The sequence below is a fragment of the Pinus tabuliformis genome, chromosome 1_1 (genome assembly GCF_031772625.1).
Source record: "Pinus tabuliformis cultivar Carrire ecotype Pingquan chromosome 1_1, CPIR1, whole genome shotgun sequence".
Lineage (NCBI taxonomy): Eukaryota > Viridiplantae > Streptophyta > Pinopsida > Pinales > Pinaceae > Pinus > Pinus tabuliformis.
This window is the reverse complement of record NC_142297.1, coordinates 440,665,693-440,683,896: the sequence shown is the minus strand read 5'-3', so window position 1 is coordinate 440,683,896 and position 18,204 is coordinate 440,665,693. Positions and strand designations below refer to the sequence as shown.

At 37.5% G+C, this 18,204-nt stretch overlaps 1 pseudogene; it reads left to right on the top strand.

Moving 5' to 3' along the window:
* The first annotated feature begins 1,850 nt into the window (after positions 1–1,850).
* On the top strand, positions 1,851–16,392 carry LOC149213626 (putative sucrose-phosphate synthase 2; annotated as a pseudogene).
* Positions 16,393–18,204: the final 1,812 nt, after the last annotated feature.

The following is an 18,204-nucleotide window of genomic DNA, read 5'->3' as shown; positions in this document are numbered from 1 at the left end:
CTGAAGTGACATTAGGGACTGATAGAAAAGTATTTGTCATGGACAAAGGAAGTGTCAATATTCTAACAAAGAAGGGGGAGAAGAAGTATATTTGAGATGCTTGTTTTGTCCCTGGTTTGAAGAATAACCTCATAATAATTGGACAACTCATGCAAAAGGGCTACAATATCTTTTTCAATAATGATGAGTGCACAATTTTATATAAGTCTCCAAGAAGACAATTGATTGAAAAAGTTCATATGACAAGAAATAGAATGTTTCCCCTAAAGATAAAATCAAATTTGAAGGAAGAAGCTACCTAAGAACAATTATCAATGAATTCACAAGAGGATGAAAGAAAATGTGTAGTTGGCACATAAGTAAACTTTCAAGTAGAGATCAAAGATGAGGACTGGTTATGGAATTTGGGATTTGGTCATCTCAACTTTGGAGTATTAAATTTGTTGCATAGGAAAGGCATGGTGAAGGGATTACCACTAATAGAAAAACCATATAGCCTATGTGAAGGATGCATCTTGGGAAAACAACATAGAGAGACATTTCTAGCATGAAAGTTAGGAAGGGAAAAGGGACTCTTGGAGATTGTCCATTCAGATTTATGTCGACCTACGCCTACACCATATACTGGGGGCATCTATTATTTCTTGACTTTCATAGATGATCATACAAGGAATACATGGGTCTACCTCCTAAAATAGAAAATTGAAGTGGTTGAGTGCTTCCATCAATACAAGGCTCTTGTTGAGAAACAAAGTGAAAACTACATCAAAGTATTGAGGGCTGACAGAGGTGGAGAATACATCTTAAATGACTTCCTTAGAATTTGCAGGGAGCATGGAATTCACAAGAAATTTACAACAATTTATACACCTCAATAAAATGGTGTCGCAGAAAGGAAGAATAGGACCATTATGGAAATGGCAAGGAGTGTGTTGAAGGCAAAGACTTTTCCAAGCGATTATTGGACTGAAGTTATCTCTTGTGAAACATATATCATTAATAGGTGTCCAACCAAAAGTGTCAAGAATGTGGTTCCTGAAGAGGCATGGAGTGGAAGAAATCATAGTCTCACTCACATGAGAGTGTTTGGATGTGTGGCATATGCACATGTCCCGAATGAGTTGAGAAAGATGTTACCCAACAAGGGGGAGAATGCATGTTTGTTGGACATAGTGATGAATCCAAGGCATTCAAGCTCTACAATCCATCAAGCAAAAAGGTCATAATCAACAGAGATGTGTAGTTCCTAAAAGGGGAAGCATGGGATGGAAGTTTAGAGAATAAAATTAATGTGAAATCATGTATACCACATGAAGACAAATAGGAACTGACAACAATAAGTAATTCCTCAACCGTGACTCCCTCTACTCCTATTGAAGCTCAACAAAGCAATCACCAAGTGACACTATCAACAAATAATAGGACAATGTCATGCAGTCAAGCAAGTGTTTCTCCAAGCATGCTGCAAAGACCCACAACATAATCGACTTCGAATAAAACACCAAGTGACATGTCAAGCCCATCTTCCACAAGCATAAGAAGACAAAAATTCAGAAATTTAAATGAAATTTATGAGCAAGATGAAGTTGATAGTAGTACTAGTCTAAATTCCTTATTTGCATTGTTTTTTCATGTAGATGACCCAATCCATTTTGAGGATGCAGTCAAAGAAGAAAAATGGGTTGCGGAAATGGAGGAAGAAATAGAAGCAATAGAAAAGAATGACACATGGGAGTTAGTGGACCTTCCACAAGGAAAAGAAGTCATTGGAGTGAAGTGGGTCTATAAGACCAAGAGAAACATTGAAGGAAATATTGAAAGGCATAAAGCAAGGCTAGTTGTCAAAGGATATGGCGACTTTAGTCAAGGCTTTTGTTGAATGTATCAAATTGAGGCAACTGGAAAACTTGGTATGTCTTCTCTTGGTTCCTAAATTTATAGTTTTCTTTAGAGGTATGTTTTGCAGCTTTCCCTTGTTTTATAAGTTGATAACTAATATTTTATTTATCCATTTCAAAATTCTAAATGTTGATCATGGGCAGTCGAGATGATATCGATCAAATGTCTACAACAAGTGCCAGTGTGTTGACCATTGTCCTGAAGCTTATTAAAAAATATGATCTATATGGAGAAGTGGCATATCCTAAAAATTAGAAGTTGTTGATATATATATATATAGGATTGCAGAAATGATTAAGGTTTTATAAAACATCCTGTCAAACTATAAAATAAACTATCCATTATTTCACTTCTAATAGACAAAAAAAATGAATTGCAGTTGGTGTAGGTGAAACAAAAAGAAGAAAAAATATTGTCTATGTAATTTTGAAATGATGATGTTTGTGTGTGCAGGGTGTTTTTATCAATACGGTCCTGGTGGAACCCTTTGGTTTGACTCTCATTAAGGTAGCTTGACCAAACTCTATTTTTTATTATTTTCTTCAAGATGAAAAAAATCAAGAAGATTCAAATGTATCAATTTTGATATTATGACCGTTTTGGTAGTTTTGGAGTATTTTGAATATAAGAATTAAATATATATTAGTTTCTTTCATGTAAAGGTATACTTGAATGATTCTCTTTGCAATGCTCCAGAACTAAACAAAATGGTCATAATATTAAAACTTGAAACATGTGCATTTTCTAGACTTAAAATAATATCATTTCTTTTTCATTTAGAGGAATGATATATGAAGGGCTACTTTGATGAATGGTATATTTTCTTCTGAAAATTGTTGCAAATTTCAATTATATATATATATATATATATATATATATATATATATATATATATATATATATATATATATATGCATGTGTGTTTATGTATATGTATTCATATATATATGTATCCAGAAAAGAACAATATTTGCATCAAAGTACATTTTTTTATCTTTGTTTAGTTATGGAGCATTTCAGAGAGAAGCATTCAGTTACAAAATAGTGAATTGCATTCCATTTTTCAAGGCATTCTTTTGTCATAAGGAAGAAATAAAATGTCTCGGTTTTGGTAGTGTTTTCAAGGTTATGTTCTCCAAATTTCACAAATAACTTCAGAAGAAGCCTTCCATAATTTCATACTAGCAATTTGATCTAAAAAATTTTTGGTTGTGTAAAAAGAGTAACACATGTCATGCTTCCAATTTGTTCTAATGCAGGAAGTTGCACATGGATTACCTATGGTTTCCACAAATAATGGAGGACCTGTAGACATTCAACGGGTATATTGAAAATTCTGCTATCTAATATAAAATTTTGATTGGATCTTACATGTGATTGATCACTCAAATTGGTTTATTGTTGTGCAGATGTTGAATAATGGTATGTTGGTAGATCTCCATAATAACAAGGAAATTGCAGCTACTTTGTACAAACTAGTAGTTTTTAAGATCCTCTAGGATAAATGCAGGAAAATTGTTTTGTAGAACATTCATCTCTATTCTTGGCCACAACATTGCAAAATATATTTTTCAAGAATCTCCCAATGTAGAATGAGACACCCGCAATGGCAGAGTGAAAATGACCAAAATGAAAATATAGATTCCAAATCAAATAGTGGTTCATTCAAGGATGCCCTCGATACATCTCTTCATCTCTCATTAGATGTAGATAGGCCTTCTCGCTCTAGTTCACTTAATAGCCCCTTTGATCTTGATAAACTTCTCAAAAATGAAGAGAACATGGGAGGTATTTCAGAACACATTAGGATGATCTTAGAGAATACTTAAGGACAATCAATCTAAATTGCAGAAGACAAATGACGTGAATTCACAGGAAAAACAAAGTATAGATCCCAATATTATCTTAGTTTCTTCAAGGAAACTACTTCTCAGGAGAAGAAATGTTTATTTATGATTGCAGTGGATTGGTAATATGATTTTGGAGAACCCCTTGTTAGTACAAAATCTATTATCATCTAGGAGATTATGAATGCATTTCATTCCATTGGAAACTTTTCATCTCCTAGATTAATTTTATCTATGCATTAATATTTTCGGAAACAATTTATATGCTTCATGCTATTGGAATCAAAGTGTCTACATTTGATGCTCTAATTTGCAGTAGTGGGAGTCAAATTTTATATATATATGGTGACCATCCATATTCAACCATATATCCAGATCAAGAATACGATTCTCATATTGATTAAAGCTAGGGTGTAGAAGGACTGAGGAAAAGCATGAAAAATTTGAGAGCTTTAGATAATTCTCGGTTCCTAGTGGAAGATCTTGGTGCATATAACTTCCATTGCTTGGCCTATCAAGTCAAGAACATGTCCACTGTAAGTTTCAATTCTAGATGTCATTTTCAATGACTGGTGCATGTTCTATGAGTGTGATTTAGCATCCTCAAAATCCATAAAACATCGGTTGTTGATTTAGGCACTTCTTTGCTGGTTCCAATTTGATGACATTAATATCCTATTGTAAACGATTAGAATGGAGTACATGAACCAACTTTATTTATGCTAGGTATCAGTGGTCCATGGAAACTATTAGTAGGATAAAAACATGATTCAGGACTATAATTAAATGTTAACTAGACTTGTTAGCTTGATAAAATTTTACTTAGGTATTTTTTTGCCAGGCTCCCAAAGTAGATGAGTCTAGGTGGAAACTAAGAATGAGAGGTTTAAGATGCCATGTGTTTTACACTCAAAATTGTTCCTGGATACGTGTACTGCCTCTTCAAGCTTCGAGATCTCAATCTTTAAGGTGATAAAATTCAAGACACCTCTTTTTCCTCATAATTTAATTCGATGATTTTAGTCTTTTGGTAAGTGCATGTAGTAGTCATGACTCAAATGGTGCCCGTGCAATAAATTCTTGTTGACCAAGATTTGTATACTAAAAATTATATTTGGTGCATGTAGGTATTTGTATGTTTGATGGGGCTTGGATATAGCCAATATGTATGTCTTTCTAGGGAAAAAAGAGATATAGACTGAAGATTTGATTGGAGGAATGCATAAAACATTGATATTAAAAGGGATCATCATTGATGGAAGTGAAAAGATGTCGAGGAGTCCTACCGGTTATGGAAGAAAATATGTTTTCCTTCGAAAATTCCAAATATATTATCAAGTACTGTAAGTGATGATAAAGAAGAACTCAATGACCAACAAATAATTACATCTCTAAACCGGTTTGAGGGATAACTTTGCATCCTATTGTATGATTTTCTTTGTGAATCTTTTACCCATAAGGTCACTACAACAACAACAACAATGCTCTACTCGTTCCTCATTAAGCATCAATGTCTGCATCAACCATAGTATCTACTATAAACCTAAGTCATGTGGTTTAGGTTCAAGTTCAAGTTTGGCAATGATTAGATTTGGTCTAGATTTATATTTTTGATGAGGTTTTCCATTAGGTTTATCTTTATATCTATCTATATATATATATATATCTATATATATATATATATATATATATATATATATATATATATATAAACATAAATATGTTATAATGGAATGAATTAGATTATGAGCTTTAGCTCTTGAGCCACAAACTCAATCAATGGTGAAGTTTGGTGAATCTTATGACATATCAATAAATTATTTTAGAACAGAGCATCAATATAATTCAGGGATAGGGAAAATGCCTCCCTAGGTCAAGTGTCAGCCATCATTACTTACATGCATGGTATTCCTCCAAAGCACATTCTTGATTACAAATAATAAGTTGGAAGTTGAATATGGCAAATTACAAACTAATCTACTGCATTATAGTTTGATGTTGTGCATAATCTATAGTTCCATATTGTGCATAATCTTAAGAGTTCTCCAAATTTATATTGTACCAAGAAAAGTTATCTTAGCAACATGTACTTCATGTTGATTCTTTACATTTGGTACCATGTTAATAGCACTTTCAGGTTCAGTATTCTTCGAAGAGTGTCAATTTGCAAATTGAATTAATCCGTTCGTACTTTTAAGAAAGAAATGGTGTAAACAACAACCACATTTACATGAAAAAGCATGGTTTGTCTTCATGTAATACTTAGCAAATTTTTTCCATACTCAGTAAGAAACTTACAAATTGATTAATAGTAGGGTGAAGACATCCATTGGTGATAGCATTTATGGTTGCAATTACTTCCAATGCACTAGTAGCACCCATACAATGCCCAAACATAGACTCGGAAATGTAAGAAATATTAATGTCAGAAACATATATTGTGTTTGAAATACCCAATCATAGACTAAAAAAGTAAGCCATATCTAATTTCATAAACACACATTGTGTTTTCAATGGAAAGAAGTACATATATAGTAGCATTCTGAGGTTCCAAATCAAATACTTGTTCTATTACAAATATCCATGTTGGCTTGTTGGGGCCTGACCTAGGTTCAGAGACGACTTAGCCAAACAAATCCTGGTACTACTGGTTGTTGAGTTATGCAATGGGTATGTATTTACTCTCAATTACATTGCCTTTTTCCTCTTTTCTTATCTCTTTTGTGCCTTGATACGCTAACATATTGATGGATGATGATAAGAAATGAATGAAATACTCTTTTGTGCATTGATATGCTAACATATTGATGGATTATGATAAGAAATGAATGAACTACTCTCGATTAAGAATTAGCCACCGTAACTAACTCTTATTCCTTTTTATGCAGAAAAACGATGAAAGGAACAGTTGTTGTTCCCTAGAGACGAAACAACGTAAACCAACAAAGGATGAATGAGGTGCATCGGTTGCAGTTAGGCCAGAGGATGAATCAGGAGGATCAACGCTAAATAAGAAGAATGTCAGAAGATAGCATTTAGTTGTGAATCCCTTAGGATCTCCCGATCCTGAGGGATCACATTTATCTTTTACCCTTTTTTACTATAAAAGTGTAAACTGTAGGAGAAAAGGGGCGATCTCTATTTTATTTCAAATTGTAATTTTAAGTTACAGACTCATGCTTTTAAGGAACACGACCATATTGTAATGAGGATTGAGTTCAATGGTTAATACATAATTTACATTGTTATTCATTCATATTCTCTGAAGTAGCTCAACAGTATTCGCTGGTGGCTAAGGGCCCGACCTCTGGTGGATTAAACTGCTACCCTTTGTGTTATATCTTTCTAATTCATGCAAGTTTGATTGGTTTGATGTTTTTCCATTCTTTGCGAGTTTATCTTGTTTTCTATTTGCCGATTTCCTGTATTGAAGTTAGGTTACTTTCCTTATGTGATTTGCAGCTTTGTCAATTGATTCCATTTATGCTTATTGTAGATTAAATTGATTATCAGTTAAGGCATTGAATCTTGTTGATTATGATAAGAGTGTGGTTATTATAGAATCAGCTGAAAGAGATTGGTTATTGCTACTGAACTCTCGGTTGACATCATTTCCATCTGAATTGCTTAATTGAGATTGAGTGTGATTTAGATAGAATCAGCTGAAAGAGATTGGTTATTGCTACTAAACTCTTAGTTGACATCATTTCCATTTGAATTACCTGTTTGAGATTTGATTACGATTTTAGTTGAGGGTTAAGTCTTGATGCTTAGATGTAATATTTCTGTTAACAGTTGCAGTTTGAGTTTTATAATGCATCCATTCACTCTTGTATCAAAGTTTTATATTTCATTTTAAAAGCATTACTCTCTGGATTCATAGCATGCACATATTGTGTACACTCTTGGAATAAAAGGACTTGCCCGGGTTGATAATTAATGTGAGGAAATTAGGAGTTTTAAAAGACACCTGTTAGCACCCAACATTTTTGTGCCATTTCCAGGGAGAGTGTCACCATTTTACAAAGAGTGATGTATATTTGATAATTGTTGCTAGGGAAGAATTGGGTATTGAAAACAGGAGGTAAGAACCTATGTAACGAGCAAGTAAAGTGCTTGCTCCTCTGCCCGCTTTTCAGCACAATTGCAGAGAAGTAAAGTAGGTGTTTGATGTTTGTCTACTAAGGGAGAACTGGGTATTAAAAATGGAAGGTAAGAACCTGCGTACGGAGCAAGTAAAATGCCTACTCCCCCACCCTCTTTCCAGCAGAATTGCTAGGAATTTAAGGTAGAAATAAACGTTTGAATTTTCGCATGAATGACTAAGAAGAAAAGACCAGAAAACGATACAATCCCACATCCCAAACCTGAAAAATCTAAGGGACCAGTGACCCTTGGATGATCAACTTTTATCGACGAAATCATAAGGAAAGCTGAGTCTCAGCCATTAGTAGGACCCTGAACCATTGCTTCTAGACACCCTACTGTCTCCCTTTAGGCCACAGGATCACCATTTGTAGCCTATGTTGAGGTTCACAGTAAAACTGAAGGGACTGAACAGAGTTTTCAAGATATTGAAAATTCACGATCAATTCCCTCACAAGAAGGGAATTCTTATAACCTCCGTGAAGGAGAAGGAGAAATAGGTAAATCTGAGGTTAAACCAGTAGAACCAAGATCTCCCAAGGTAGTAATTGAGCAGAGGACACCCAGTGTCCCAGATCAAGGGAGTGTTGTTAAGATCATTCCCGCCTCTTCTGGACATCCTAGGAACAACTCCCCAGTGCCGGAGATCCCAAAAGGATACTAGCATATCTTTGACCAAATGGCTAATAATCCACAACCACCCCAGACCTCTACACTACAGTATCCTATTATTGACATAGCTGTCAACACCCCCATGAAAGCTATCCCACTACAAAATATTCCCACCTTTCATGGACTCACTTTAGAAGATCTGGATGCATTCCTGTTTGAATTCGATGTCCTATGTAGGGGTTATGATTACACCACCGACCCCCAGAAACATAAGATGTTTCCCTCCACTTTAAAGGGAGCAACCCTGTGTTGGTTTATGGGACTGGGTGGAGGCACCATCAATGATTGGGACCAAATGAAAACTGCCTTTCTTAAAAAATATTAGGATTATTGCAAATCTAGAGAACTAAAAGATGAGATATTCCAAATGGTAGCAAGGCCTAGCGAAACTTTGGAAGAGTATGTAGAGCATTTCCAATATAACCTCCAAAGGTCTCCTTATGCAAATCTACCTAATAATGTTCTAAAAACCACGATGATTAAAGGGATGAAAGAACAGTGGATAGAGACACTAAATATCATGGGTAAAGGTGATATCTATCAAGAAGACTATGCTAATATTATTGATTGTGCATCAAGTGCTCGAGGGTCAGTACACGACTGAAACCTGCTAGATGTGATGCAATCACCAGGGACAACAAAGTCTCTGGAGGAAGCGTTACTCGTGCTGAAATCGGCAACCTATTGGAAGATTTCAAAACGAATATCCTGGGAACCTTGACAACATAGTTAGACATCATGCAAGCCAAGTAGAAGCAGGTCGAAGCAGAGTAGAACTTGGTTATTTTTTTCCCTCGATGTAGAAAGAAACATAGTCATAAAGAATGCCCACTGGATATGGTACAGACCTGTGCCATATGCACTAAGGAACATGCCACAGAAAATTGCCCATCACTCCCAAGATTAAAAGCGGTCTTCAAGGAGGTAGAGGAAGAAGCAGAACCAGTATACTTGTTAAACCAACATCACCAATGGCAAGCATGGCAAACAGGTATGCCTATTGACCCATCTTCATTCTTTCAACCTTCACAATATAATTCCCAGCAATATACAAGAGCTACATGGCAGAACTAGCCACCTTTTCCTAATTGGCCACCATAAGAATTCCCCATGCCACTTTGGTCCAATCAATCAAATTCAAACAATAGTTGGCCAAATCCCTCTTACTTTCCACCATTCTGGTAGAACAACCCATATCCATCTCAATGGTCCCCGTCCACTTCACAAAACCAAAACTGGCAATCAGGCTGGCAAAGACCCATGAACCAGCCAGTGGGGATAGTCCCCCTACCTCAACCTACACTACCAACACCTTAGACATAGCAGCAAAATCCTCAATCCAATCTACAACAACAACTCCCAGCCTAACCCAACCCAAATCCCAACAACAGACCAGTCCAATGGGTACAAATCATTGAAGGTCTGGATTCGGAAACTGTGTTGAGAGAATGTAATGAACTCCAATTGAGGTCTAGACAAATAATCGTGCCAGAGGATGATAAAAATCTGCAACTTGAAGAACCATACCCAAATAAGCCATTGACTATAGAACAAACACCTCAACAGGAGAATACAGTCAAGCAGAAAAGTCACGAACAGATCATTACCTCTTCTCTGCCATTCCCAAAAAGATTGATTATACCTCACCCAATCGAATATCCTGACTTCGATCTCCTGGGAGAATTAAAAAATCTTTGCGTAAAAATACCCCTCCTCCAGGCTATTCAGGACATTCCAATTTATGCAAAAACCATTAAGGAATTGTGTACCAAGAAGTCTACGAGGAAAATAAAGGTAACACCAACTGTCCATGTAGTCAGAACTTTGTCTGATCTATTGTTAGGCAGAGAGACACCAGTGAAATATGAAGACCCAAGAAACCCTATTGTCACAGTACAAATAAATGGATGCTCCTTTCCCAATGCGTTAGTCGATTTAGGGGCAGCCATTAATATTCTCACAACAACAACCTGTGAGAGACTTGGCATCATAGCCTTAGATCCAACTACGACCTTGTTGGAACTTGCTGACCATTTAGTTATTAAACCAAAAGGGACATTACAGGATGTGATGGTGTCTGTAGATTCTTGGGAATACCCAGCAGATTCCTTGATTATTCTTAGAAATTGGCTAGACGGACATCCTCTAATATTAGGAACACCTTGGCTAGCGACTACAGATTCTTATATAAGTTGTCGAACAAGTAGTATGACTATAACTCGATGGAATGATGTGAAGAACTTAGCTTTATACCCTCTAGCTCAGCTAAGCCTAACCATAATAAAAGCTAGGAAGCAGCCTGTAACATATTTAAACGAAAATATTCGATCACCATTAACTATAGAAGATGCTCTTGAATTTAAAAACCAAACAGAATATGATGTTAATAACACTTACATTAACCACCCTGCTGCCATATCTAATCTAAAATGTCACATGATTGAAGCAGTCCTTGATAACAAAATTGAAGAAGATCCTTTAAAAGATATCAATGACCAAACAATACCAACAACAACTGTCTATAATAGCAAACCTATTGAAATTGAGCCAGGGAAAATCCTTAACATTAACAAAAATTTGAGTGATGACCAACAACAGAAGCTTATTCAAATCCTTAGGAAATATAAAGGGGCTTTCGCTTGGGATTACCCAGATATGAAATGGATTGACCCTCAACTATGTATGCACCACATCTACACTAAAAAAGATGCGAGACCCATTCGACAACCTCAGCGTAGATTAAACCCTCACCTAAAGGATATTGTTAAAGACGAACTGTAGAAACTGTTAGATGTAAATTTTATCTATCCTATATCTGACAGTAAATGGGTTTCTCCATTAGTTGTGGTTCCTAAAAAGAATGGGAAATGGTGTATATGCGTCGATTACAGAGAGCTTAACAAAGCAACGCAAAAAGACCATTTTCCCCTTCCGTTTATCGACCAGGTTCTAGACACATTGGTAGGTAAAAAATTCTTCTCTTTCCTGGATGGCTTCAGTGGCTACAACCAAATCCAAATTGCCCCCGAAGACCAAGATAAGACTACCTTCACCTGCCCCTGGGGGATGTTTTCTTATAGGGTATTACCTTTTGGACTATGCAATGCACCTGCTACATTCCAAAGAGCCATACTCAGTATTTTTGCAGACTTGATAAACGAGGGATTAGAGGTATACATGGACGATTTCACACCCTATGGAGATGACTTCGAGCAGGCATTACAGACATTGGAGAAAGTCCTAGAAAGATGCATTGCTACTAGGCTCTGCTTAAGCCATGAGAAATGCCATATGATGATGACAGAGGGCCTGATCCTGGGCCATTACATCTCAGCAGCTAGAATTCAGGTAGATCTAGCAAAAATACAGGTAATCCTCTTACTAGCTACCCCCTACACTCAAACAGAGGTACGTAGTTTTTTGGGATTTTCTGGATATTATCGGAGATTTATAAAAAACTTTTCCCAAATTGCTGCACCGTTATATGCTTTGACAAGAAATATTGATTTTATATGGACTAACAAATGTGACATTGCCTTTGCAGAATTAAAATGGCTAGTATCAATAGCACCAATACTATGAGGCCCGAACTGGGATATACCATTTCAGATTTCATCAGACGCATCAGATACAGCCATTGGAGCAGTTCTTGGCCAAGAAGAAGACAAGAAACCCTATGCGATATACTACATCAGCAAAAATTTAACTCCTGCTGAGTTGAATTACACAGTGACAGAGAAGGAGTTTCTAGCTGTAATCTACGCTATTAATAAATTTAGACACTATATAACAGGATACCCTGTGGTCCTGTATACTGATCACTCTGCTATCAAATATTTAGCTAATAAACCTATTACGAATGGCAGAGTGACACGATGGTTAATCCTTTTGCAGGAATTTGACATAATGATCAAGGATCAACCAGGAAAGGAGAATCTGGTAGCAGACTTCCTCTCTCGAGTGCCAAGAATAGATGACGCAGTGGCAGTAGAAGACCAGTTCCCTGATGAGCACTTGTTTGTTGTGACCGTGAAAACACCTTGGTACGCAGATGTCGTGAATTACTTAGCAGTGGGAAAACTACCCAAACACCTGACACCCAGAGAAAGGAAATTAATAGTGCAACACAACACTCGGTTCTCCTGGATCAAAGGATACCTCTTTCACACAGGAGCCAATATGCATATCCGCAGGTGTATCAGGGAAGATGAAATTTACAATATCCTAAAAGCTTGCCATGATGGACCGTGTGGTGGAAACTTTGCAAACCGTAGGACTGGACATAAAATCTTATAAATGGGCTATTATTGGCCCACAATTTTTAAGGATGCCAAGAAATTTGTCCAGGCATGCGATAGCTGCCAAAGAATGGGCCGCCCCGGCCAGTCTGACGAGATGCCCCTACACCCACAGCTAGTCATCGAACCATTTGAATGCTGGGCGTTAGATTTCGTCAGCCCAATAAAACCATCATCTAATCAAAAGTCATATATACTGGTTGCAACGGAATACGTGACTAAATGGGTGGAGGGAGCAAAGGAAATAGTAATCAATTTTCTCTTTCAAATCTTCGTGTGGTACGATTTGCCCAGAGAAATAATTACGGATGGAGGGCCACAATTTGTAGGCCATAAGATTGCTGCTACACTAAAAAATCATCACATTTTGCATAGAATCACCTCTCCATACCACCCACAGGAAAATGGCCAGGTAGAGAGTACCAACAAGGTAATCGAGGCCATCCTAACAAAGACAGTCGCCTCACATAGATGTGACTAGACTACCCGATTGCCAAAAGCCCTGTGGGCATATCGCACAACTTGGAGGAATACAACAGGATACTCCCCATATCAGCTGGTGTTTGGTAAGGAACCTATCTTCCCCATAGAATTTGAAATTCAGACATTAAGGATAGCCCAAGAAGTGGGGCTAGACTTGAATGAAGCACAGATTAACAGATTACAACAAATAAATGAATTAGATGAAATCCGGCTATTGGCTCTTCAGCATACTGCACTTATTCAACAACAAAGAGCAAAATGGCATGACGCCCTCATCAAGAAAAAGATATTCCATGAAGGTAATTGGGCGCTTTTGTACGATTCCAGGTTCCAGGACTTCCCGGGCAAACTCCAGACTAGATGGTTAGGTCCCTACGAGATAAAAGAGGTGCACGATAATGGCACCCTTACATTAGCCACCATTGATGGGTCTGGCTATTCCTTTAAGGCAAATGGGCACCGGGTACGCCTCTACCACAAACCGCTTACAAGGGAATCCTTTTGCCAACAGATACGCGAAGATTCTACCATACAAATTCTTGTTGCAAAAGGCAACTCTTCGGCAGCACCAGTCCCGTAAAAAAAGGTTATTTTTGAGACTTGTAAATACAATTGTTTTTTCTATTTTCTCTATTTTTTTTCTTGTTTGTATCATAGCCCTTCTGTTGTTTAGAGCAGTAGGGAGGATTGTTTGTCTCTCCCTATTTTCTTTTGTTGTTCCCTACAGGGAACAACTACTATTCCCTAAAGGGAACAACACTTTTTTGTGTGCTTTCTTTTGTTGTACCCTACATGGAACAACTTTTGTTCCCTAAATGGAACAACACTTTTTCGTGTGTTTTCTTTTGTTAATACTTTTTCATGTGTTCTCTTTTTATATTCCCTACAAGGAACTGTTGTTGTTCCCTAAAGGGAACACCACTTTCTCATGTGCTTTCTTTTGTTGTTCCCTGCAGGGAGTAGCTGATGTTACCTAAAGGGAACAACACTTTTTTGTGTGTTTTCTTTTGCTGTTCCCTATAGGGAACAGCTGTTGTTCCCTAAAGGTAACATCACTTTTTCGTGTGCCTGCTTTTGTTGTTCCCTACAGGGAACAACTATTGTTCCCTAAAGGGAAAATCACTTTTTTGTGTTTTTCCCTTTGCTGTTCCCTATAGGGAACAACACTTTGTGAGTATTTTTTAGAACACTCCTTTCTTCCCCTTCCATGATCATTCCTAGCCCATCCCAGCTCATTTTTTTTACAATCCTCTTTTTGGCATCAAGTACAATATATATATGAGGACCACAAGTACAAGGTCTACTAAAGCAGGCGAATATCTTTAACATTATTATCTCTAACAAGATTGCTTTGTGATGATCAAAAGAGAAAGGACACAATTATCTATATCACTTTACTATCCTCATTTCTGCTATAAATGATACTAATTGATTATCTTTACCATGCTGGTTCTACTCCCTCTAGTATAATTCTCTATGCTTATTATCAATAAGATTATGGGTATATTTTTTCTATTGATATGTTTAAACTTCTTTCGCCATCCCTACTCTTAAGGAGTACTGAGCCACCCTCTATATATAAAATGGGAAGTGTAAAATAATAAAATAAAATAATATATATATATATATATATATAACAAAATTCACTAACAATTTTATTTTTTGATCTACAAATGGAGGATAGGGGGTCTCATCATGAGCCAGCCTACCATGTTCATAGGGATGTGGCAAAGTGGCATTCCCACTATGGCCACCACACCAAGGATATGATCCAACAGATGCATCAAGAAACAAAATCCTTGGAACAGGAGGTCTCATCACGAGCCGGCCTGACCACTTTTGCTACTTCCCAGTGAATGGCAATGTGTTCATCTGGTTACCATGCTAGCACATTGATCTCTACTGTGGACATCATAATGCACTTCCCCAACTATACATAGAGGATCCTGGCTCCTAAGGGTTAGAAAGCAACTCTGTCAAGGCTATGGACACCTACAGGCAGCAGAAGCTCTGCTTATGGTATTGAAGTTTTACTTCCTACATCAATAATTATTACAATGCCCTCTTCTTATTTTTCTATTTTTCTACAGAGAGATTATTTCCCTAACTCACCTTGAACCTTTATGCATGAGTTAATTCTTTCTAAAATCAATTACATCATTTTCAAGTGGAATAACAATGGTAAGGTATCATCTCCTACGTATATTGTCCTTTTTATTTATCGCATCACCTCACGACATCTTATCACTTATTAATAATTCTCGTTACACACCTTGTTTTCATTACTCCAATATCCTTTTATGATCCTTTCATTAATATACGTACTCTACTGCCTTTACTACCCAATCCATCACCCCTATACTTCGCCGCCAGAACGTCATCTTTTCATCCATTCGGTCGTATGCGAGCTTTAATTTCGAGAGGTGTAGGGACCTCCAGTACACTCATGCATGCGCTATCATCATTTTATTCAATTTTGTAGAATAATACGACATCCCATAATCACAGAGTGTGTGGCATTATAACAGTCCTCGATTTAACAATATTTATTTTTATAAAAACATCACCTGACAGAGCTGTTACAACTACTTGTTGTTCCATCTCTTGGCTCTGCTTGTTGCTGTGTTTTCTCCACTGCACTAATCGTTTGTAGAAGTAGGAAGAACTCAAGCATCATGGGAGGAAAAATAGTGCGCTGAGAACCTTTAATACTAGTTGTCTCTAATGGAGCCAGGGAAATCCTAGCTCGCGCAAGATGGATAACATATTTTACAAGATTTCAACCCCCCAATGAGGAAATCGCCATTGAATATCTATAACATCTACAGAATGGACAATCCTTGGTGAGACGTAGAAAAATCACCATAATGGATTTTGTGATAACAGAAGTGTCTGGGTTGCCGGTAGAAGGACCAGTATGGTCTGATAAGCGGCTAAAGTTGCATGATGCTATGAAGATTTTTAGGGATGAAGGACAAGAACTAATCAAGAAGGGCAAAGGCATTCGACCATATTCTCTTAGAGAGCCATGGGGAGAATTGGCATGAATTGTCCAGAACTATATCACTCGCGATGGGCATCGAGACATGGTAAGGCCGCGACAACTCAAACTTTTAGCAGTCTTAAAACAAAAATGTTCTATTAATTTGCCTGCACTGTTGAATTCATTATTGCATGACACTGCTGAGAGGCTGAGACGGTCTCAACACCTAGAGACAGTAGTTAGCCACCATTTTCTGATCAGGTTAATAGTTAGTCACAACCTTGCCCAACAACAATCAGCATGGGATGATCTCATAACAGCCCTCAAAAGAGGTGAAAACCTGCCAGCACCTAACCCTGTTCCAAAAAGAAAAAGAACTACCCCTAGATGATCTACAAGGATGAATTTAGACCAGGGAACATCTGAAAATCCTCAAGGTAGTGCTAGTCAACCAATAGAATTATCTAGCCTGGTAAATGTACAGGACTTGCAACCAGAGTCAGAGGGACAAGATAATCCTGAACTAGAACCTGAGGGAGGAGACAGACCCGACTCAGTGCAGGAAGGAGCAGGGCATTCCAACAATGAACGAGAAAATGAAGTGGGGCCTCCTCCAACACCAAATATGAGTTCTCAAGATGATCTTTTGTAGGATTTCGAGGCAGGGATGGCCCAGGTCCTGGCCAATATGAACGTCTACATGCAGCCTGAAGAACCGCTTAATCCTAACTTAGGAGAAGCCCAATCTCCAGGGAATTCTGGCCATACCGGAATTCTGCCTTCCCCAAAAGATACAAACCAAGAAGAGGAAGTGGATACAAAGGTTATTCGGGAGTCCGATAATCAATCTAGAGACATGGTCTTATTGGAACAAAGCCAGGGTGAACAACCAGGCTCTTTAGAGACAGAGGCTATTAACGAGACTATTAGCAGACTGGTTACTCCTCAGAAGAGGCATGGAGCCAGAACGAAATTGAAGAAGCTAAGGAAAGAACACCAGAAGCTTCGTAAGATGGTCAAGAGGCTCCGATGAAAAATAAAGGAAATTACAATAGGAAAAACTCCAAACAATACCCTTGAGGTAGCAAATGTGGCCGTGCAAACGAAATTATGTGAAGGTAGGGCTACAGGGACTCAAACTGAGCTCATACCAACTCGAACAATCACCACTCAAGCAGGATTGCATGCAGATTTAGTAGATGAAGCTGCTCAGATGGAGGTTTGGACCTCCCATAATAAAGAAGTGCAGATAGAGGATATCCCCTCTTGTAGCACAGGCATTCAGACAGAGGATATCCCCTCTTGTAGCATAGGCACTTAGACGGACATACTGATGCACCATGACCCTATTTTACTAAATCTTCAGGAGGAATTGGCACAAGCCCGACTCGCTTTGGAATGATTTGAACAAGAGATAATTTCCCTGCAGAGATATCAAGAGCTATAGAAACAGCTTAGGGAACTAACTATAATGGAGAATGAGACCTTTGACAGGTGTAGAAAGGCAAAAGAAAAGCTGGAGAAGGTAAAATTCAAGCTAGACAGAGTCATGAGTCAGAAAAACACCATCTGCTCACGGTATTCGGAGGTCTTAATATGTAGGTCTCCTGCCACCAATTATGCCTTGTTCTTATTAGAACGGTACCTGTTATTGAAAATCAAAGCCATAAGAGCTGGTAAACCAATTGAATTAGGGACAATTGAAGATTTTATAAATTGCTGCAAGCAACACAGTGCAAAGGTCTAGAGGCTTCTTTGTGAGTTCTATCTGCACAATTTCATATTAGAAGATGAGGTGGAAAAGAACCCTAATCCTTTTGTTGGAGACGTTCAATTCCAGGCTTTTATCTCATTTGCAGTTAACCAACTCAAATGG